This window comes from Myotis nattereri (assembly GCF_964212035.1).
Source record: "Myotis nattereri genome assembly, chromosome: 3".
NCBI classification, from domain to species: domain Eukaryota; kingdom Metazoa; phylum Chordata; class Mammalia; order Chiroptera; family Vespertilionidae; genus Myotis; species Myotis nattereri.
In genome coordinates, this window is record NC_138077.1 from 45250611 (window position 1) to 45273772 (window position 23162).

Genomic DNA, 23162 nt, shown 5'->3' on the forward strand with positions numbered 1-23162 from the left:
GCTGCACTGACTTGGCAGTGGTGGTTCCTGACACCCTGAAACCAGAGAGGAGGGAGCCTGATTCCTTACAGGGCCATGTGATTCCACCTTTGGGCATGGGTTATGTTGTTGCTGGGGCACTGTAGGCCCCAAATTTAGTTTACTGCACACTTGCATTTGCATTCCACAGCCTGTACAACAGCAACTTTGCAGAGTGCACTCTCGCACTCCTGTCTGAGACCCGGTTTGGGCTGATCCCCACAGGCCAGGCCATGGGTCCCCACCTGCTGGAGGGACCCCTGCTCACTCTGCAGATGTCCTTTTGAACCATGGCACCACCCCAGGTGCAGCCGGCTGGGAAGGCACCACAGAAGTTTTTCTCCAGGGCATATCTGGCCCGTCTCGCCTGGTCCCATCCCAGTCCCACTGCAGCTTATGTGACCATTTTTATTCCCTAGACTTATGGGCTTTCATTTAATTATTGAAATGGTGATGATTGAGAGCACAAATGGGAGTGGGATGGGAGAGCAATTGGGGGAGGTAAGGACACATATGTAATACATTAATCAAGAAAGAACCAAAAAAAAATGTCAGGCTAAGCTGCTGGGACAACCACATGGAAAGTAAGAGGCTCCAACCTCCAAGGAGGAGAACCAAGGTGTCACGCTTTTGACCCCAGCAGGCTATTATAAGTGGTCCCCAGTCCCCAGGGTCATTCTTGCCAGGCAATGCTATGGGTGTAAAGAGGCCACGTGGACTCAGCCCGAGCAGACATGACACACAGCAGAGCAAACCACACTCTGCTGATTTCCTGATGCACAACATTGGCAGGAATAATAAAATGGCTTTAAGCCATAAGATAAAAAAAGATGAGTCCTTTCTGACTATGAATAGCAAAGAAAAATAGACTCTTTTAAATAAATTAAGACAGCCATAATTGATTTGTCTCAGTGGATAGAGTGTTGGCCTGCGGACTGAAAGGTCCTGAGTTCAATTCCAGCCAGGGGCACATGCCTGGGTTGTGGGTTGGATCCCCAGTGTGGGGTGTGCAGGAGGCAGCTGATCAATCCTCATTGATGTTTCTATTCTCTCTCCCTCTCCCTTCCTTTCTGAAATCAATAAAAATAATAAGAAAAAAATTAAAACAGAGTATCATCATTATAAATCACTATAGGAAATGTATAATATCCATTTTTCTACATATTCACTAATTTATTAAAACATATTTGAGTACTTATTACACGTGGAATAGGAAAAACTTCCCATCAGTTCATTTGACCTTAAAATAAAAGCAAAAAAAAAATTTATTTTGCCATTTTTGGATCAAAACTCACAACTTCTTAGATACTTTTCTGGATCAGTTCTAGTCTAATAATTACTTTACTGTTTGCCATCAGCCTTTCTTATTATCTTATTATTTATCATTCAACAAAATGGATTGGGCATTGTGGCAGGCAGAATAATGTCCCCAGAAAATGGCCATATTCTAATCCCCCAAACCTGTGATTATGTTGTCTTACATGCAAAGATGGTTTGGCAGATGTGATTAAGTTCAAGATCTGGAGGTGGAGAGATTATTCTGAATAATCCAGGTGGGCCCAGTATAACCATAAACTCCTTATAAGAGAAAAGGAGGAGAGTCAGAATGGCAGATGTGTCCATAATGGAAGCAGAGTGATGGAGCCAGGAGCCAAGGACTGTGGGCAGTCTCTAGAGGCTGGGAAAGACAGGGAACAGATAAATTCTTCCCCAGAGCCTCCAGAAGGAACATAGCTCTACTGACCCCTTGATTTTAGCCAAGACCCATTTTGGATTTGGATCTCCAGAATTATTAGATAATAAATTTGTGTTGTTTTAAGTCATTAAGTTTGGGGTAATTAGTTACAGCAACAATGAAAATTAATATAAGCATTAAAGCACTGGGTTTCATACTGTGGGAGATACAAAGATGAGTAAAACACAATCCCTCCTCTCTATAGGCTAGAACATAATGAATATTTTAAGAGTTGTACAACAGAATGGCTATGGAAACCCAAGGAAATAAATCACTTCATTTTTAGGGTAGTTATAAAGGGCATAGCAACTGATAGACTTTTGAGCTGATCCTAAGAAAATAAGCAAATTTCAAGAGGAGAAGGGGAAGGAGAAAGTGGCATAATCTTTACAAACTAAATCGCATAATACATTATTTTTTTAAAAAAAACTTATTATTAGTCATTTGATAAAGGAACACTCCTATAATGAAAAATAGCCATGCCCTAGCATATTCTATATAATAAAAGGGTAATATGCAAATAGACCAATTGGTAGAATAACCAAACAACCAATCAAGGCGTAATATGCTAATGATATGCTAAGGCTGTTCAACCACTCCTGCACTGACCACCAGGGGGTAGACAGTCAACCAGTCGACAATTCGCTATGACGTGCACTGACCACCATGGGGCAGATGCTCCAACCAGTAGGTTACCTTGCTGCTTGGGTCCGGCCAATCTGGACTGAGTGAGATTGGCTGGATATGTCCTGAAGCCCTCCTGCAGTCCCTCCCGTGCCCAATCCTGCACCAGTTGGGCCCCTCTGCCTTTCCTGTGTCCTCTCTCAATTCAGGACCCCTCGAAGATGTTGGAGAGCCAGTTTCAGCCCATACCACAAGCCACTCCCCTTGGGAGGGTGCCAGATATAGGGCTCATGGCTGGCGAGCACTGCTGCAGCAGGTCGAGCCCCTTCTGATTGGGACTAATTGGGGGAGAGCCTGTAGTAGTCACAGTGGGGCCAGAATGAGCGGAAGTGGCAGGTAGGAGCTGCAGGCAGTGTTGGACTGTGGGATTTGGCCCAATCACTGCAGGCCACCCAAAGTGATCCCACCCAGGTACAAACTCGTGCACTCGGCCTCTAGTCTTTTATATTACACTAGTAGCCCAGTGCACAAAAATTTGTGCACTTGGGGGGGGTGGCCCCTCAGTTATTAAACATTTATCGGCATAACACTGACCACATTGGTGGTGGTGGTGGCCTTGTCAGAATGTGTTATATTAGGCAAATGAAAATCTATTTAAACAGATTTGATGTAGATGTTTTCAAAGATGGAAGAATTGTCCCTGTCAATTATTTTATTTGATTCATATCTTCACTAATTGTCATCATTGCAAAGTTTTCAGTCCCCATATGGATTGCTGGATATACTAGGTCATGCACTGTCCCTGTCCTTTGTAGTCTTTGTTACCTTAAGGACTCTAGTTTTCCATTTATATGTTTAAGTACCAACCTTACCGGCTTAAAAATGTAAACTTTTAACACTGTTCTCTCTGTTCCATATCCTTCTGATGAAAAGTGGAGTTGGGTTGCAGCACAGGAGAGAAATTCCGAAGGGGAATATTGAAGTGATGACTGCAGTAGAAGAGGGAACCTGTTTCCCTGGCCACAGACACTGGCTCCCTGGACCACAGGGCTGGCAGCTTCTCCAGGTGGCTGCAGCCTGGGACCTCGGACGGATGGCTTGCCTATCTCCTGGGCTGCAGCCAGCCTCAGGTGCTGGTGCCTGGACCAAAGGTGGGTGGCTTCTTCTTCTGGCGACTTCTTCTTCTTCTGTGCTTCCAGGGAGGGCAGTCAGTTATGTGTATATGTGTGTGCATGCAAACATAGGCATGTACACGTGTGTATGTGGAAATCTGCTGGGCAAGTCAAAACCATAGAAGAGTTGCCCCCTATCTCTTGAATCTTGCAGAGATATCCCCCACTTTTTTATTCTATCACTACTGGGGAGTCAGTATTTGCAGCCAGCCAGCTAGTGACTCTCTCAGTGTCTATTTCTGACTTCTTCTTTCCCTGTCTGTCTTCCAACCCCTAATCATATTTCCACCTGGATGCATCATTTTCACTCCCAATATGCTGTATAGAGAAGGAATCAGGATGCTGTCTTCCCATGAATAGTACTCAGTAACAAACCAATTGCATTTTAGTTGGGCAATGCCCCTACCCACCCTTCAAATCCCTTCCACCATGCATTTCTGTTTCCCTTTCTGTTTGTTGGATTGTTCTGCTGCTCCTTCTCCTCACCCCACCACCCTTGGATTGTAATGTAAAATGCTTTTACCATGTCAAGAAATTATAAAAAATACAGGTACTTTGAAAAAAAAAATACAGGTACTTCTCTTAACACCAGCCGGGGGGGCAAGGAAGAGGCGGCCGCCGGCGGCTGCCTCTTCCCTGCCCTGCCAGGCTTCTCCAATAACCAGCTGGGGGGCAGGCAAAGGTGTCCCCAGTTCTCCAATCATGGGCCGGGGGACAGGGAAAAGGTGGCCCCTAGGGCTGCCTTTGCCCTGCCACCCTGCTCTTGCCTGCCACCTGGGTTTCCGATCTCCATCAGCGGCAGGCGGCTTCTTCCATCCTTCCCCTTTTGCCTCCCAACACTGAGCCTACATATGCAAATTGACCGCCATCTTTGTTGGTGGTTAACTGCCATTTTTGTTGGCAGTCAATTTGCATATCGCCCTGATTAGCCAATGGTAGGTGAAGCAAAGGTACGGTCAATTACCATATTTGTCTATTATTAGATAAGACTAGCGACTCAGTGCACAAAATTCATGCACAGGAGGGGGGTTTCCCTCAGCCCGGTCTGCACCCTCTCCAATCTGGGGCCCCTCTGGGGATTGGGCCTGAACCTGCAGTAGAACATCCCTCTCGCAATCCTGAACTGCTGGCTCCGAACCACACACCTGCCTGCCTGCCTGATCTACCCTAACCACTCCGCCTGCTGGCCTTCTCATCCCCAACTCCCTCTGCCACCGATCTTCTCGCCCACAACTGTCCCTGATGCCAGCCTGACAGGCCCCAACTGTCCCCCCTGCAAGCCTACTTGTCCCCAACTGCCCTCCCCTCCTGGCCTGATCACCCCTAACCAGAAGGATGTCCGGAAGGTCTGCCAGAAGGTCTCCCAGTCTAATTAGCATATTACCATTTTATTAGTATAGACTAGATACAGTTAGATTTGCTGACATCCATTAGTCTTCTAGAGCTGCCATGATAGAATACCACAGACTGAGTGCCTAAAACAACAGACATTTATCTTCTCAAAGTTGAAGAGGCTGAAAGTGCAAGAACAAGGTGTCCACAGGTTTCTTTCTCCTAACGTTTCTCTTTTATGAATACAGACAAATGTCTTCTTTTTTTAAAAAAAATTAAATCTTTATTGTTCAGATTATTACATTTGTTCCTCTTTTTTCCCCCCATAACTCCCCTCCTCCCAGTTCCCACCCCACCCTCCGCCCTCACTCCCCACCCACTGTCCTCATCCATAGGTGCACGTTTTTTGTCCAGTCTCTTCCTGCATCTCCCACACCCCTTGCCCCCCCAAGAATAGTCAGTCCATTCCCTTCTATGTCCCTGATTCTATTATGATCACCAGATTATTTGTTCACTTGATTCTTAGATTCACTTGTTGATAGATGCATGTTTGTTGTTCATAATTTGTATCTTTACCTTTTTCTTCTTCTTCCTCTTCTTAAAGGATACCTTTCAGCATTTCATATAATACTGGTTTGGTGGTGATGAACTCCTTTAGCTTTTTCTTATCTGTGAAGCTCTTTATCTGACCTTCAATTCTGAATGATAGCTTTGCTGGATAAAGTAATCTTGGTTGTAGGTTCTTGGTATTCATCACTTTGAGTAATTCTTTCCATTCCCTTCTGGCCTACAAAGTTTCTGTTGAGAAATCAGCTGACAGTCGTATGGGTATTCCCTTGTAGGTAACTGAGTTTCTTTCTATTGCTGCTTTTAGGATTTTCTCTTTGTCTTTTGCTCTTGGCATTTTAATTATGATGTGTCTTGGTGTGGTCCTCTTTGGATTCCTTTTGTTTGGGGTTCTCTGCGCTTCCTGGAGTTGTAAGTCTATTTCTTTCACCAGGAAGGGGAAGTTTTCTGTCAGTATTTCTTCAAATAGGTTTTCAATATCTTGCTCTCTCTCATCTTCTGGCAACCCTATAATTCTGATGTGGGTACACTTGAAGCTGTCCCAGAGGCTCCTTACACTATCTTCGTATTTTCGGATTCTTTTTTCATTTTGCTTTTCTGGTTGGGTGTTTTTTGCTTCTTCACGTTTCGAATCTTTGACTTGATTCTTGCGCTCCTCTGGTGTGCTGTTGGGTGTCTGTATAATATTCTTTATTTCAGTCAGTGTATGCTTAATTTCTAGTTGGTTCTTTATCACAATATCGAGGGTCTCATTAGATTTCTTGAGGATCTCACTACATTTATCGGCGGTCTCACCAGTCTTTTCGAGGGCCTTACTAAGTTTATCCCCAGCTTCTAGACAGTTCTTGAGAGACCTTAAAAGTGTGGTTTTGAGCTCTATATCTTCCATTTCTGACATTTGCATCCTGTTTTTTCTCTCCGCATTTTTTTATCTTTTCTTGGTGCACCCCCTAGTGGTCTTTGTGCGCAGTCTTGTTGATTGTTGTCGGTTGGCAATACCAGGGGTGATTTGACCTCCAGGCTAACTGGCTATGAGAGTCAGCTGTGTCTGGAGTGGGAGAGCTTCTGTGCTGGATCTCTAGGGCGGTGCTAATCTAGCGTTTGCCTGAGGCTATCCGGCAAATGGCTCTGCGCAGGGCTGGGGTGGGGTGGGTCCCCGAGGATCTACAGGGCAGGCCAGAGCGAGCAGTTATGGCTGCTCTCAGTTCCGTCCCCAGGGGCTCTGCCCCACAGAGTCCCAGCAACCGCTGCAAACCTCAGACAGAAAGCTGCCTTCGAGTTCCAACCGAAGCCAGACAGTCCCGCTTCTCCCGTTTGAGTCTGGGTCCCTAGAGACTCGCCCGGATCTGAAGCTCAGAGTCTGAAACTCCCTCCCGATTGAAAACAACAACTGCGCCCTCTGCCGCCAGCCCGCTCCGTGTGCACTCAGAACCTGAGTATTTCACTTCAGCACTGTGCCTCCTCTGAGTCTGGGTATGATATTCTCTTTCCTCCTAGTTGTAGAATTTCCACTCAGCCAGCCTTCCTGTGGTTCTGGATGATGTCCGTTCCGTCTTTTAGGTGTACCCTTGAGTTGGTTGTTCGAGGCAGCAATCTCCTGCGTTAACCTATGCCGCCATCTTGGTTTCTCTCACAAATGTCTTCTTGCTATTCTCCCATGGACTTTGCTCTGTGCTTGCACACCCCTATGTCTCTTATTCTTCTCATGAGCACACCAGTTCTGTTGAGTTAGGACCCCACCTTTATGATATCATTTAACTTTAATGACTTCTTTGAAGGTCCTATCTCCAAGTACATTCATGCTGCCCTGCAGACCCAAGGGTCCTGGGTTTGATTACAATCAAAGGCACATACCTCAGTTGCAGGCTGCTCCCTGGCCAAGGCCCTAGTCATGGCACATGCAGGAGACAACCAATCAATGTGTTTCTCTCACATTGATGCTTCTCTCTGTCTTTCTCTTCCACTCTCTCTAAAGATCAAGGGGAAAATATCTTCAGGTGAGGATTAAAAAAAAGAAAAAAAAATAGCAAAAGATTTGAACAGTCACCTCTTTTGCATATAAGCAAAAGAATAGATGCACTATCTCATGTGTAAGATGAAGTTGAAAATTAAAACAATAATGAAATATGATTATTCATCTATTAGAATGCCAAAATCCAGAACTCTGACAACACCAAGGCTGGAGAGAATGTGGAGTAACAGAACTCTCATAAATTGTTAGAAATGCAAAATGGGATAGCCACATTGAAAGACAATTTGGCACTTCTTACAAAGCTGAGCATATTCTTACCATACAATCCAGCAAATGTGATCCTTAATACTTACCCAAATGAGTTTAAAACAGGTCCACAGAAAAACTTGCACTTGGATGTTTATAGCAGCTCCACTCATAATTGACAAAACTTGAAAGCAACCTAAATACTATTCAGTAGTTGAATGGATAAACTGTGGTACATACAAACAATGGAGTATTATTCAGTGCTAAAAACAAGTGAGCTATTAAGCTATGAAAAGATATGAAGGGTCCTTTAAGGCATATCACTAACTGAAAGAATAAAATCTGAAAAGGTGACATAACATAAGATTTCAACTACCTAATATTCTGGAAAAAGGCAAAACTACAGAAAAAAATAAGCAGGTCAATGGGTTGAGGTTGGGGAAGGCTAAATAGGCAGAGCACAGAGTCTTTTAGGGCAATGAAACTATTGTGTAAGATACAATAATGGAGGATACAGGGTATTACACATTTGTCTGAATCCATAGAATGTACATCAAGAGTGAACCCAATATGAACTGTGAACTTTAGGTGATAATGTTTCAGAGTAGGTTCATTGATAACAACAAATGTACCACTCTGGTGAGAATATTGATAGTGAAGGAGGCTGTATTGGGAGAGCGAGCACAGAGTATATGAAAATCTTTTTTTTTAAAGTATCTTTTATTATAAAAATCTGGATGTTATAAAATTCTATCAACTGGTAAGTGATCCCCAAAGAAATCAGAAATTTAAAAATATGTCCATATTGACATCAGATATAATAAAATGGTAATATGCAAATTGACCACAATGGTGGAATAACCAGGGACGACAAGTTGCTATGATTCCCACTGACCACTAGGAGTCAGATGCTCATGTAGGAGCTTCCCCCTGGTGGTCAGTGCGCTCCCACAGGGCGAGCTCCACTCAGTCACAAGCCATCAGTCAGACATCCCCCGTGGGCCCCTAGGCTGCTAGAGGGATGTCTGACTGCCAGCTTAGCCCTGTTCTCCTGATCCCCTAGGGCACTGGTCAGCAAAATGGGGCTCAGCAAATTGCGGCTCGCAAGCCACATGCGGCTCTTTGGCCCCTTGAGTGTGGCTCTTCCACACAATACTGACTTCTGCGCGTGGGCCACGAAGTTTCAATTGCACTGTGTATGTGCGCACCTGCAAGTGGTATTTTGTGATATTTTGTGGAAGAGTCACACTCAAGGGGCCAAAGAGCCGCATGTGGCTCATGACCTGCAGTTTGCTGACCACAGACCTAGGGAGTGGGCCTAAGCCAGCAGGTGGACATCTCCTGTGGAGTTCCAGACTGCAAGAGGGTGCAGCCTGGGCTGAGGTCCCCTTCCCCCCCAAGTGCATGAATTTTCATGCACCGGACCTCTAGTGATTTATAAGAACAAATAGGAGAACCAAGATGGCGGCATAGGTAAACACTGGAGTTTGCTGCCTCGAACAACCACTTCAAAAATACAACTAAAAGACGGAGCGGACATCACCCAGAACCACGGGAAAGCTGGCTGAGGGGAAATTCTTCAAATAGAAGGAAAGAGAACAGTATACTGAGGCTCAGAGGAGGCGCAGTGCGGAAAATACAAAGGTGCGCAGGTGCGCGTGGAGCGGGCTGGTGGCTGAGGGTGCGGTTGTCGTTTTCAATTGGGAGGGAGGCTCAGGCTCTGAGCTCCAGTTCTGGGCGAGTCTCTAGGGACCCAGACTCAAACGGGAGAAGCGGGACTGTCTGGCATCGGTCGGAACGCGAGGGCAGCTTTCTCTCCGAGGTTTGCAGCAGTTGCTGGGACTCTAAGAGGCAGAGCCTCTGGGGATGGGACTGAGAGCAGCCATAACTGCTCCCTCTGCCCGCCCTGTTTGATCCCGAGCGACCCGCCCCGCCCAAGCCCTGCACAGAGCCATTTTCCAGATAGCCTCAGGCAAAGGCTAGATTAGCACCTCCCCAGAGGACAGAAGTTTTCCCACTGCAGACACAGCTGATTCTCACAGCTAATTGGCCAAGAGGTCAAATCCCCCCAGTATCAACTACAACAAATCAAGGCTTAACTACAACAAGACTGTGCACAAAGACCACTGGGGGTGCACCAAGAAAGCATAAAAAATGCGGAGACAAAGAAACAGGACAAAATTGTCCATGGAAAATATAGAGTTCAGAACCACATTTTTAAGGGCTCTCAAGAACTGTCTAGAAGCCGCCGATAAACTTAATGAGATCTACAAGAAATCTAATGAGACCCTCGATGCTATGATAAAGAAACAACTAGAAACTAAACATACACCGACTGAAATAAAGAATATTATACAGACTTCCAACAGCAGACCAGAGGAGCGCAAGAATCAAGTCAAAGATTTGAAATGCGAAGAAGCAAAAAACACCCAACCGGAAAAGCAAATTGAAAAAAGAATCCGAAAATACGAAGATAGTGTAAGGAGCCTCTGGGACAGCTTCAAGTGTACCAACATCAGAATTATAGGGGTGCCAGAAGATGAGAGAGAGAAAGATATTGAAAACCTATTTGAAGAAATACTGACAGAAAACTTCCCCTTCCTGGTGAAAGAAATAGACTTACAACTCCAGGAAGCACAGAGAACCCCCAAAAAAAGGAATCCAAAGAAGACCACTCCAAGACACATCATAATTAAAATGCCAAGAGCAAAAGACAAAGAGAGAATCTTAAAAGCAGCAATAGAAAGAAACTCAGTTACCTACAAGGGAATACCCATACGACTGTCAGTGGATTTCTCAACAGAAACTTTGCAGGCCAGAAGGGAGTGGCAAGAAATATTCAAAGTGATGAATACCAAGAACCTACAACCAAGATTACTTTATCCAGCAAAGCTATCATTCAGAATTGAAGGTCAGATAAAGAGCTTCACAGATAAGGAAAAGCTAAAGGAGTTCATCACCACCAAACCAGTATTATATGAAATGCTGAAAGGTATCCTTTAAGAAGAGGAAGAAGAAGAAAAAGGTAAAGATACAAATTATGAACAACAAACATGCATCTATCAACAAGTGAATCTAAGAATCAAGTGAATGAATAATCTGATGAACAGAATGAACTGTTGATTATAATAGAATCAGGGACAGAGAAAGGGAATGGACTGACTATTCTTGAGGGGTAAAAGGGTGTGGGAGATGAGACTGGACAAAAAACGTGCACCTATGGATGAGGACAGTGGGTGGGGAGTGAGGGTGGAGGGAGAGGTGCGAACTGGAAGGAGGGGAGTTATGGGGAGAATAAAGAGGAACAAATGTAATAATCTGAACAATAAAGATTTAATTATAAAAAAAAGAACAAATAATTGAAAGCAATATACGTGTCCAAATATAAGGGTATATTGATATATTATAAGCATATATACCATATAATACCATGTAATCAGTAAAAATAATATTTCTAAATAAATTCAATGATTTGGTAAACTCTTCATGGTATAACCATAAGGAAAAATATACTGTTTAAACTGTATATAACAAAAATTTATTAAAAGCAGCTCCTTTGGGCTCACTTGTGGCTCAGTGGTTGAACATCAGCCAATGCATCAAGAGGTCGCTGGTGAGATTCTGTTGAGGGCACATGCCCATTTTTCAGGCTCAATCCCTAGCAGAGGCAATCAATCGATGTTGATGTCTCTTTTCTTTTTTTTTTAATTTTTACTTCTTTATTGTTTAAAGTTGATGTTTCTATCTTCTCTCCCTTCCTCTCTCTCTAAAATCATTAAAAACATACTTTTAAAAAATGTTTCTTAAATTTAAAAACAAAGTGTTTCCCTTGGGAAAAGGATTGAAGAATGAGAGGTAGGATAAGCACTGGCCAGGTAGCTCTGTTGGTTAGAGCATTGTCCCAATACACCAAGGTTGTGTGTCCAATCCCAGGTCAGGGCAAAGACCAGAAGCAACTTATGGATACATAATTAAATGGAACAACAAATCAATGTTTCTCTCTCTCTCTCTGTCAAATGAATAAATAAAAATATTATTTAAAAAGAATGAGGATAACAAAGATTTTATTTTACACATTCAATAATATCTGGTTTTCTTTTTACTTTGAATAGAGATTATATTTATAACTAAAAATTGTTTAATTAAAATAACTCAAATTTGAAAATAAAATCTTATTAAAAAATCCAAACAAACCCCAACATTTATAAAGCTTATATGGCTTCTAGTAATACCCCTCAAAAATAGAGGTTGTAATAAGCATTCAATCCAGTGGAGGAAAAGAATATCTGTATGTACAGAATAATCCCAATAATGTAAAAGCATACATACTATATATATTTAAATAGGAAAAGTCCATAAAGCAATATATAATTGTTCATGATTTTTCTCATTGTAGAATTAGAGGTGATTTTTTTCTTTATACTTTTGTATTTTCCACATTTATAAACCTTAAGTGGCTCCTAATAATACCCTTCAAAAATAGAGGTTGTAAGTAAACACTCAACCATAGTGGGGGGAAATAAACTTTAAAGAATATAAATTCTGGCCCTGGCTAGTTATCCTCAGTGGATAGAGCATTGGCCCACAGACTGAAGAGTCCCTGGTTCGATTCCGGTTAAGGGCATGTACCTTGGTGGCAGGCTCAATCTGGGGCTCATATGGGAATGTGGGAGGCAACCAATCTATGTGTCTCTCTGACATTAATGTTTCTCTCTCTCCCCTTCCCTTCCACTCTCTTTAAAAATCAATGGAAAAATATCTTGGATGAGGATTAACAACAACAACAACAAAGAATAAAAATTTTGTTCCTGACTTTTCTGGTCCTATTGCAGGACACCCAGGAAAAACCTGCATTCCAGAAAGAATACATAGAGGTGAAGATTTATCTACCCCTCTCAGCCCTGATAACCATCTTGTGAAATGTCATGAGTCCCCTCTCCATTCCACATCATTGGCCATTCTTTGGCTCAGGACTGCTAGGAAGCTTTTCCAACACCAATAAGATGCTTCAACAATGTTAAACGTCACTTCCTAGTGAATAGGAATATGGGGGTGGGGGGAGGACTTGCAACCTAGTTCAGCATCTGGTTAAAACTGTAATCTTACTTCCCCACTCTGACTTACTTGGGTGGAGCTGCAGAGCCTAACCCCAGGGCCCCGCCACAGCTGATTTGGGCAGAGCTGTGGGATCCTCAGGAGCCCGCCACAGGAGGAGATATATATAGGTCAGAGCCTCCTCATGAGTTCAGTTCAGGCTTTGGATCCTGAATAACCCTGGACTAGCAGATCTGTGAAATAAAGGTTAAACTTTCCTCTCTCAGAGTGCCAGCTGATCATTCTCCCGTGCATTCTGCCACACTATATCAGATAGTTCCCGAGGACAGACTATCTCTCCTACTCACCATCATTCTGTATTCTCCTGACCATTGCCACCCTAGCACTCTCACTGGATCCCTGAAATGTCTGTCTCATCTGAAGCTCCCCCAGAAACTGGATGGCATCACTAGCATTGTGTCTGTATTTAAGTTCAATAAAGCAAGGGGGAGAGAAAGCATGGCTCACATGAGTACCCCTAAGTCTTAGCAAGATAGTACTGCAGGAAAAGCTTATTTTCATCCTTGGTGGCTTTTCCTTGTCCCATCCCTTTCCCTTCACCAGCATTTGGTTTGCCCAGGGCTCTCCATATTGGACATGACAAATACAGCAATAATGGAAAGACTTAATGAAGGAACTCAGCTCATTGAAGCATAAAACAGTTTTGTTGTAATGAATAACATTCCCCAACCCACCAAAAGTCAAAATGTGTCTCTTCCACTTTTAGCACTCCCTAAGCCAATCTGTGACTCTGGGGAAATGTGGTCTGCTTTTGGTGTGGTATGCCCTGCTGTTTCCCTCTCTCTTCGATCTCCTTCCAGGTTCTGTCTGGAGCCCCTATAGTTCTCAACCTTGACTGCACATTTGAATCATCTTGGAGATTCAAATCTACCAATGCCTGGGTTAAATACCTAGAGATTTTGGTTGAATTGCTCTCAGGGGAGGCCTGGACGTAAGGACTTTTCAAAGCTCCTCAGGCGATTCTAGCCAAGGCTGAGCACCATTGCTGTGGACACTTACAGACACTCACTGCAGAGGAGAGAGCAGGGAGGGAGATGCTGTCTCAGTGGGAAGGGAATCTGGGCTGATTCCCTCTGGCCTGATGCTCCTGGGTTCTCCTGGTATGAAGGATCCATATAGGTATATTGGTTTCTTTAGAGGAATAGGGCTGAGTGGACAGCTTAATCCCAGCTCTGTCCCTCAATGCTGTGCCTTTCTCTCAATGGTGTATTCCCTCTCACCCCTTATCTGGGATGGGTGGGCATCAAATGGCTTGACTTCTACACTCACCACAGTTCTCTTCCACAAGAACCAATATTTTTAACATGTTTTAAGAGCCATGGAGAACTGGAATGATAGCTGGTGTCCTCAACTTCCTCAGGCACAATAATAATTATAATGACAAAAATAATCACCAATAGCATCATTTATTCAGCACCTGAATCTCTGCCAAGAATTGTATTATTTACTTTATATGTTTTCTTATTTAATTATCATACAATCCTGCCAGGAGGCATTAATCCCCATTTTATACATGAGGAAACAGACTCAGAGATGTTCCATAGCTTACCCAGCATCAAACAGGAAGAGGATTACAGCTCAGAGTTGAAATTCAGATCTGACTCCAAAGCAACAGCCTCTTAATCATTTTATTCTACCTGAACTCAGGTCCTCCCTGAAATAATATAGCTTTTTTCTGCTAAAGACTTCTAGTGCTATAATTCATCAAGGAGACTGATGGATGGTGGCAATTCATGGCTGAGACAGGCGGGCAGATGGAGGAAAATTACTTTACTCCTAACCCTACCTAGCACACCGATGAATGAGGTAGTGCTTATGGTCAAAAACACTTTGGACCTGGTACCTACTAGAAATATCCAGTTTTGTGCAGGTCACAGTTTCACCCACTCATCAGAGGCATGTCTCAACTTTCTGTCCCCAGGACCCATTGATAATTTACAGCATGTTGACAGAGATTTTAACCCCGGGGATCAAGGTGCACTGCGGGAAGTCACCACTTTCCCAATACTGTCATAAGAGTGCACCAAAATACACGGAAGGCCGATGAAACTTAGGTATTAGCAGGGCTGTATTGAGATAGCGGTGGCTCAAAACAATTTCCTGACCCATTAGCCTCAAAGTAAATGTTTACTGGACCTTTCTGATCTTTACTGATCTTTATTGACCTTAGAGACAGTCTGTCTGTTACCTGTTTGCTGTGCTTTACTGAGAGCAAGATGTGTATCTAAAATTGAATAAAAGGTTGATAAGACCAGGTTTCAGTGTGCCTCTCCAAGAGAGAGGTCTCCATCAGGTCCCCCATGCCTTCAAAATTTATATTTCTTGTATAGTATTTTCATTTATGCATTGGCCCCTTCTTCAGAAACTGAACCCCTGCCACGGAAGGTTGCAGCATTCTGGTTCCACAAACAGGAATCTGGAGAAGATTAGGCTGAGCCAAAAACTAAGTGATAAAGGAAAAGTTGAAATTCACCTGAAAGGTGGGAAGTTCACCCCGCACAAAGCCCTTGCCAGCTTCAGAGTCACAAATGTAAGTGGAAGAGGAACATTTTGATTCAGCCAGGTTATAACGGGGAAGAATTCGAGTAAAAGGCAAAAACAACACTGTAAATTTTTAGCTTGCATGCTCAAGGATAAAGGAATTAAGGTGTCACAAGGTACTCTCTTAAATCAGGCTCAAGAAAACTAATGCCCTTGTCATCTTTAACTCTGTGGGCTCTTGTTTGAACTGCATTATGCCCACTTCATATTGGTGATCAAAAGTCTGTAAAACCTAAGGCCCCAGAATCTCTGACTCTAGTGTGGGAATTCTCATCCACTAGAGAAAAAGAGGCTAACAGTCCTTGTACAAAAGAACTCTTTAATACTTTGTCTGAAAATTACCATGTGACGCCTTGGGACTGGCAGATTTTAGCTGAAATGACTTTAGAGGCCAGTCAGTGCTATGGAGAGCAAAATAGGATAAGATCTGTGAAAAACAGGCTGAGACCTAGGCCGCATTCTGGCTATAAGTCCCAGGCAATGTAAAACATCTGAAAGATCCATGAAAAGAACTCTGATTTATTAAGTCTTGTCTATGTTGTGCACGCTTGTCTGTTGATTGTTGTTTTATCTGTCTTTTTTGTTTGATTTAATGTGTTTATTATTAGTCTATCAAGCATGCCTTTAATTTAATTTAATAGAAAAGTAACAACAGATGGCCAAGCCATTACTAAATTTCCCCAGAGCAAACAGAATGTGAGAACGGGGAGAAACAATATCAGCGGCACACGTAGCCAATAGCACAGATTCTAGGAAAATTCCCTAGACTAAGTAGAGGTAACTAAAAAAGGCCCCAGCCCATGAATGACTAGGTCTCTTAGTGATCCTGTAAAATGGATGTCCACTCACAGGAGCGTTCTTAAAATTCTCATTTCACCATGTTTTTATTTCCCAGTCTGTCATTTGAAATGTGGATCGATGAGACATTTCTCACAATTTAGGAATGCATCTGTGATTTCTATACCCGAGAAGAGAAAAAGGCGAACTTTAGAGAAGGTGCAGGCTGCCTGATTTTGGGTGGCCTCTTGTCCTAAGCCTCATCTCTTCTCAGATGCTATAGAATAGGCCCCACCCTGTTTTTAAAAGATGGCAAAAATGACACAAGGAAAATATGCAGGCTGTGGTTGGGCAAAAAGATTAGTGTTTCCATAATAATGGGTAATTCTTGAATAATAATGGGACACATTCCAAGATTGCCTCACAAGTCCCAGGGGCACTCCTGTTTTATAAAATAAAATAAAATAAAATAAAATAAAATAAAATAAAATAAAATAAAATAAAATAAAATAAAATAAAATAAAATAAAATAAAATATGATAAGTTAGATAAGATAAGATAAGATAAGATAAGATAAAACTTTAACATTAAAGCCAATGAAAGTCAGTAAGTTATCTCTGTTACAGAATTTGCCAAAGAGAAAATGCCTTGGATAATAATAATTGGCTTTAAAATCTCAAAGCTGTTAAAACATAAATAAATAAATGTAACTAAAATAAAGGATTTGCAATAAAGCTTTTCAGTAAGAATTATAAATATATTAACAATGAAAGTCCAGTCACTCAAGAGGAGACTGACTATACTCTCTGTTAGAGAAAAGGGACACTTGCCCTTCTCCCTGTAAATGCAGAGAAGCTGCAACAGTAACCTTAGATGTTATCTCTAAGTAGGAATGTAGAGGTTTAAATTCAAATGGCTAGAGGCCTGTTCCCTCCTCACCCTGCTTTTTCTCCAGGTGCATATGCCTATACATAATTTTCTAAAGTCCTTTGTAACTTAAAGACTTTAAAACATTGCTGGATTAAAGAATAAATATCTAAATATTCCAACAAGTTTTAAGTTCACTTGGTTTTACCTTTTACCACAGAAAATCTAAAAATATATTTCTTAAAGTTTAGAATGTTCATAAATGTCAATCTAAGAAATGCTGGCTGTTTACTTTAAATTATCATTGGAAAATTAAGGTTTAAATATTGTGTGGCTTTAATAATAGAAGGCAGGACATACATTTTAAAAGAAAAAGAAGAAAAAGGTCTGTACAAGTTGTTGATGGTATGACAAAAAATTAGAGTAGAAATACTTAAGGGAAGGTCTAAGGCATGGTTATGCATTTTTGAAGGACATAGAAGGAAGGTTAGAAGGCTAATTTGAAAGTGTGAAATTTGTGAAGGTTGTGTATGTAATGAGAAGGAAAAAGAAATATTGAAAGAAAGAAATACGTTATAAAGTTAACTATTTGCAAAAGTTGTAAAAGGATCATAAAATCTTAGGGAAGTTTAGACAGGGCTAGACCACTACCTTTGTCTCCCCTGCCAAGGACAGAGTAAATGGTAAATACATAAAGGGAAGGCAGGACAAGGTTGCTGAATACTTCTTAAGCAAAAGTATATTTTGCTTAAGAAGTAATCCAGAATATTCAGCAGTGGAATTTTAAGACAGGAGCATACTTAATGTCTCAGACTGCCATCCAGCCTGCTCTTCAAATTGACTGGAGGGTGGGTGGCATCTATACTTCATAAATCAAATGTACAGGTTTGCTTATTTTGCTTTTTTTCAATAAAGGTGCATACTTTATTAAGTTAGCTTTTCACAATATAATCAAAGTCTCATATAAACTCATTTGTATGAGAAGCCAATATTTTATGAACAATTTGTTCTAGTAAAGTCCAAAGTAAAATTTGCATCCTTATGCAAATAAGCACTAGCCAAAAAGAATGCTGTTTGAAAGTAAAGTTAAGCTTAATAAAAAGGAGAAATTTTAAAATCTCTTCCACTACTATTTACAAAGTAAACTAAAAGTTATTATGCAAGCATGAAATCTTACCATTAACGAGACACCAAAAGTAAAAAGAAAGTTACTTTTACTTGAAATGTATGCATTGCGGTATTGGCCAGAATGTCTCTCTCCTACCTGTTTTTCTGAAAGGCAACAAAGTTGGTTGTTCTGCTCCAAAGAAACTAAAAGTCTTTAATATAGTGATTTATGGTAAGCCCACAGGAAAAGCAAACTTTAGCAATGCCTATCCATTTAGAAAAGAAAATCCCTAAATGTGGCTTAGAGATTGCTCTGGGAGGAAATACAGAGGGAAATGCCCTCCAAATATCTAGGAACTGTAATTAAAAACCAATGTATTAGGCCTTAAGAAGTAGAAATACAAAACCTTAAATGACTTTCAAAAATTATTGGAGAATATTAATTAATACCTTATCTAAAAATCTCTTTAGGAAAAACAACAAATATATTCAATATACTTAGGGGTGACTATCATCTTTCCTTTCCCTGAACATTAACAGTTGAACCTAGGAAGGAGTTACTAAGAATGAGCAAGCAATCTCCTCAGCCCAAGTAGCACAGGTACAGCCTGGATTGCCTTTATTAGGACAGATTAATCCTGCTGCAAATAGTCCCACTGGAGTCATATTCCAAAATAAAAACTCTCCTACTATTATTGAGTGTGTCCACCTAGGGATCAATTCTCTAACACTGTGGTTACATATATAGAACTCATGGCTCAATTAATATCTCAACTCAGAAAGCGCTACAAGCAGCTTAGAGGAGAAGAACCCCAATGCATCTATTTTCCCCTAATGGGGAAGCAATTAGAATTGTTATTTCAGACTGATTTGAATTAGCAAATTGAAATAAGTGAATATTCAGGGGAACTTGGTTGTCACCTACTAAAAAACAAGTTACTACAATTTTATATTACACCCTATAGTCTATATTAAAAAAAATACTAGGTAGGAACCCCCTGGATCATTAACTGTTTTTACTGATGGTTCATCTAACGGTAAAGCTGCTTATTATGCAATGAATTCATACCAAGTCATCCAGGCCAGTCATACTTCTGTGCAAACAATTGAATTAGAAGGTATCAAGGCTGCATTGCAGGATTTCCAAGAACCTCTTAATACTATTTCTGATTCTGCCTCTACAACTGGCCTGGTAAACAGAATTGAGATTGCTCGATTAAGATGTCTCAGTGACCAAAATCTATTTATACTATTTAAACAGGTACAGCAAATTGTACAGCAAAGACAATATCCCTTTTATATTTCTCATATCAGGGCTCATAACACCCTGCAAGGTCCTTTAACAAAAGGAAATGCATATGCTGATCAATTCTTCGTGTTATTATAACACATCACAGAATCTCATCAGCTTTACATCAGCCTGCCAAAATGTTGTCTAAGCAATACTCAATCACTCGACAGCAGGCAAAACACATTATCAACTTGTGTCACACTCGCATGCATGTTACATCTGCCTCAAAGGCCTAATACAGGAATTAACCCTCGAGGATTGATAAGGGACCATATCTGGCAATGGATGTAACACACTATACTCTTTTGGATGCCATGGGGTATTGCGTGTCTCTGTAGACACTTTTTCAAAGGTCCTAAGGGCCACTGCATCTACAGGGAAACAGCAAAACAGGTTATTAATCATTGCTTAGCTTCTTTTGCCATCATGGGAATTCCAAAAATTATTAAAACTGACAATGAACCTGCATACACAAGCTGTCCTTTCCTGTAATTTTGTAAAAAGTGGAAAATTCAGCACATAACGGGAATACCATACAATTCCCAAGGACAGGCAATTATAGAAGGCCATAATCAGTGGTTAAAATCCCAACTTGAAAAACAAAAATGGGGAATAGAGGTCAAATCTTCTGTAAGTAGACTACACCAAGCCTTAATTACTTTTAATTTTTTCACTTGTAACGCTAATGGAAAGACACCTATGGAATTACACTGGTGTCAGAATAAGCCAAAGGAAAATGGTCTGGTTAAATGGAAAGATCCTGAATCTGGTTTATGCAAGGGTCCCTTTGTTAGAATTTGATAATTCTAACACATGTATATGCCAATGAATACAACACCACACTTAAGATAGTGAACATATCCATCACCCCCAATAATTTCTTGGACCCCTTTGTTATGCTTCCCTCTTGACCAACCCCTCTTACCTCCTCCCCTGAGAATGAATTAGTGTCAAATTTATATAAATATATGTAAAATAAAATACAAAACAATATTTTATGAGAATATCACTGTGTAGAAACTTTTGTTCTATGCACAAATATTCTTCACAGTATTTTTTATATCAGAAAAAAAGATAATCCAAACATCCATGTGACAAACCAAAAAGGGGGGCGTGTTTATCACCATGGGCATGGCTATAACGATTTTTTTAAAATATTAAAACCTGAATAAGGATAGTGAAGAGGTGAAGTGCTCATCTATTAGTAGTAAGAGATGCTTATACCACAGAGTCTCAGAATTCTGCTGAGAGCCTAAATTATAAGGCACTAGCTTTTCAAATGCTGATCTACAAATGAGTACCATTCTGTAATATAGTTTTATTACTTTATATGGAAATGAGAAAAATAAAGATAAGAAAATTGTTTGTGGTATAACATATTACATATAAAAGAACCATCCTTTACTCTGAGATTATCTTTCTGACTGCTGTTATAAAATATTATTGCTATTGTGAAATGATGGTGGTAGATGATAATTTTTCTTTGTATTTCAAATGCCAACTTGCCTAGATAAAAGTTTGAGAACGCTTCTTTGATATCCTACTTTTAAAATTTATTTCTGCAATCCAAAAGTATGGACTTAGTTGAATTAAATCAAGTTAAACATCTAATTTCTTCTTTACATGATGATATTCACTTTTCTGTGTCCTTCACCAGAAACATAGAAACATCAGCAATGTTCAACCCCATTTGGACCATCTCCTACACTCTGGAGGCCATAGGCATTCCTCTGCTGGCAAGCCTTCATTTATACAAAGTAGATCCAGATATAACCTCCATGCCCACAAGTCACATAAATATGGATGCCCACCTCCTCTGGACGACAAAAATCACTCAGACCACCACTTCAAGCAGGAGCTCCTTCATGACTGTCCCCTTCAAGATGTCATAACTTCCATTTTGGCACCAATGGCACACATGCATCCCTCATAATCATAGTTCCAGTGAGCACCATTCCCTTGGACACTGTCCTCATGAGCATCATCCCCATGGACACCATCCCCACAGACACCATCTACATGGACAGCATCCTGATGGCCATGATTTTCATGACAATGGACCCTGTGACCCACCACGCCATAGGAAATGTCCCCAAGATCACCATCACCAGGGCCATAGCTCACCACCTAGGCACTCAGAAGAAAGAAGTCCAGGCAAAGGACACTTTTCCTTAAAATGGAGACAAATTGGATATGTTTACCGACTCCCTCCACTAAAGAAATGTGAAGTTCTTCCTCTTCCTGAAGACAATTTTCTCACCTTCTCATTGCTAAACCACAACCATCCTCTAATGCCAAAAATTCAGCCCTTCCCTCAATCAACCTCGGAATTATGTCCAGGGATGTTCAAGAGTGAATTTTCCCAAGTTTCAAAGTTTTTTGAAGAGACATTTCCAAAAATAAATCTGTGTTCCTTGAAAAATTAGTAATGTTCTGAATTAGAATCATAAATAAAATGTAATCAATAATAAATGCAACATTACAAGTTATTAAAATCTTAACTTTCATATTCAGAATAGGACAAAATGTGGGTAGGGGAGTAGATGATGTGAGAAGAACAAGAAAAATGGAGAGGAGAGGAAAAAATCTCAATGTCCCAAGTCAAAAGTTTATTTTCTCACTGGCTACTACACCACTCAAAACAAACTTCTGATCCTCAGAATTTCTTCACTTCCTGGGCTCAACTCCTTTAATTCTAGCATTGTTCCTCTTCTAGTACTTATGTGGTAGCTGGGCATGCCAAGAAAGTATGTATTGTCATATAAATGATTGTTCTTATAAAGTAATACAAATTCTCTCTTACTTCTTATTTCTAGATTTCTAAATTCCCTTTATTTTGGAGAAATAAGTTCTAAATTTAATTATAAAGTAAACAAAGCTCAGAATATAATTTTCAAAGAAGTTCATAGGCATGAATCATGACCATAAATTCAAGTGCCCCAGAAATAACACTTTATTTTCAAAACATTAATTTATATTTCAAGTTGCCATCCTGCTGGAATAATAGGATAGTTAACCTCAGTCCTCTTAGAGTTTCCCCTCCCTGCTCCTCCCCACACAAAGTTATGCCACAGCTCAAGAGTCTCACATAGTCCCAGGTGTTTGAGTGGTGAGCATGAGAAGAAGGTCTGGTTCGTCCTCACTAGTTCACGAGGTCCCCCTGCTAAGGGATGCTTACTACCCTGCTCACATCACTCTTTGGTCTAGTGTATCTGTTTCTTCTGAATCAAACTGGGGATGCAGGAGTCTCTCTAAGACTACTGATGAACATGACTGCCAAAAATACCATACTCTGGGATCTTGCTGTCTTTCAGGATACATGTCCAGAAAGCACAGCTGAGTGTCCTCTGCTTCCAAACCCCCAGACTCCTGTGTTATTCTCAGACCTTCTCAGAAAGTTTTCTTTATTCATTTTTGAGGCCAGGGGACTCTTTTTTCACATTTGATTTTTCTTTTCTTTTCTTCTTTCCAAACCAGATTCAAGCAATTAGACTCAAGCTAATAAGACTTTAGATTCTCTCTATCTGACTTATTCAAGCAGTTCAGGTGTGTGGTGGTGGCAGCAGGTAGATTCTAATGGGGGAAGGGAGAGAAAGAAAAAAAACTTATGGTGAAAGAGACTTGGGAAAGACATTGGGCTGGGAAGAAAAAGGGACCCACAAGATGCAGAAGCTGAGGGTGGAAGATGACTGATGTGCATGGTCCAGGAGGAGTGGAAAGGAGCCCAAGGCTGATCACAGTGGGCGCTTCAAGTGAAGACTCAGAAACAGGACCTGGGGGAAGGTGATCTAAAGATGC

General features: G+C 41.1%; 1 pseudogene across 1 annotated transcript in view; it reads left to right on the plus strand.

Annotated features, from left to right (window-relative positions):
- The window catches only part of LOC308515343 (histidine-rich glycoprotein-like), a 285767-nt pseudogene extending 263977 nt beyond the window's left edge, over window positions 1-21790 (plus strand). Inside the window, exon 7 of the transcript in view lies at window positions 21612-21790. The product of the transcript in view is annotated as a histidine-rich glycoprotein-like (transcript). The remainder of the gene's footprint in view (window positions 1-21611) is intronic.
- The last annotated feature ends 1372 nt before the right edge of the window (window positions 21791-23162 follow it).